This window comes from Arachis duranensis, chromosome 5 (assembly GCF_000817695.3).
Source record: "Arachis duranensis cultivar V14167 chromosome 5, aradu.V14167.gnm2.J7QH, whole genome shotgun sequence".
In the NCBI taxonomy this organism is placed as follows: Eukaryota; Viridiplantae; Streptophyta; class Magnoliopsida; order Fabales; family Fabaceae; genus Arachis; species Arachis duranensis.
Window position 1 is genome coordinate 16,180,366 of NC_029776.3, and position 829 is coordinate 16,181,194.

Sequence of the window (829 nt, forward strand, 5' to 3'; positions counted from 1 at the left end):
GGTCTATTTTTAAGACCCTTACCCGGCTCTAAATCTGGTGAAATCACACCAAATTAGCCCCTAAAATGTTCGGAGCTGGGCTGGATCTACTCCCACATGTTGCGCTGCTGTCGTATCTCTGATGCGCCACCATCAGTCACCCTTCCTCGTGTGCAGCTAGCGCTCCCACTCGCCGCCTCTTCGCTGCACATCCTCCATCGCAGCTGTTATGTGCCGTGCCTTGTCCTTGCACCAATCATCCCTAGTCACCACGTTGTCATCCATCGCAGGAGAGCTCCCGATGAAAGACAGCCACCACCTCATCGTTGCTCACCGATCAGCATTCTATCGACGTTAATCTGTGAGGGAATAACCAGTGGCATCCATGCCTGTGCCATCAAGCACGTCGTCGCTACTACAAGAAAAATGTTGAGTACCGTCAGATTTACTGTCAGATTTAACGTTTGACGTTAGTAGCTAGTTTGCCATCGGATTTACAGTTGGATTTGGTTATAAACTCGTAACTGTCAAATATTATTGTCAAAATTGTTGTTCCGCCGGTAAGGTTGACGGTAACAGGTGGTGGGAAAAAAGAAAATTATGGCACTCCCCACTACCGTCCGATGGTAACCTTGTTTAGTGAAACGATGCGTTTTGGGCACATGAAAAACGTTATCGTAAAAAAAAATCCGACGATAACGTACCCTAAATGATAGCGTGAACTTTCGTCTCCCCCATTTCAAATTTCCTCCTATCTCTCTACCTCTCCAACCTCTCTCTCTCATTACTGCCTCCACCATTGCTGTCGGTTCTCTGCACCCGTCCGTCGTCGCCGCCGCCGCTCCACCAT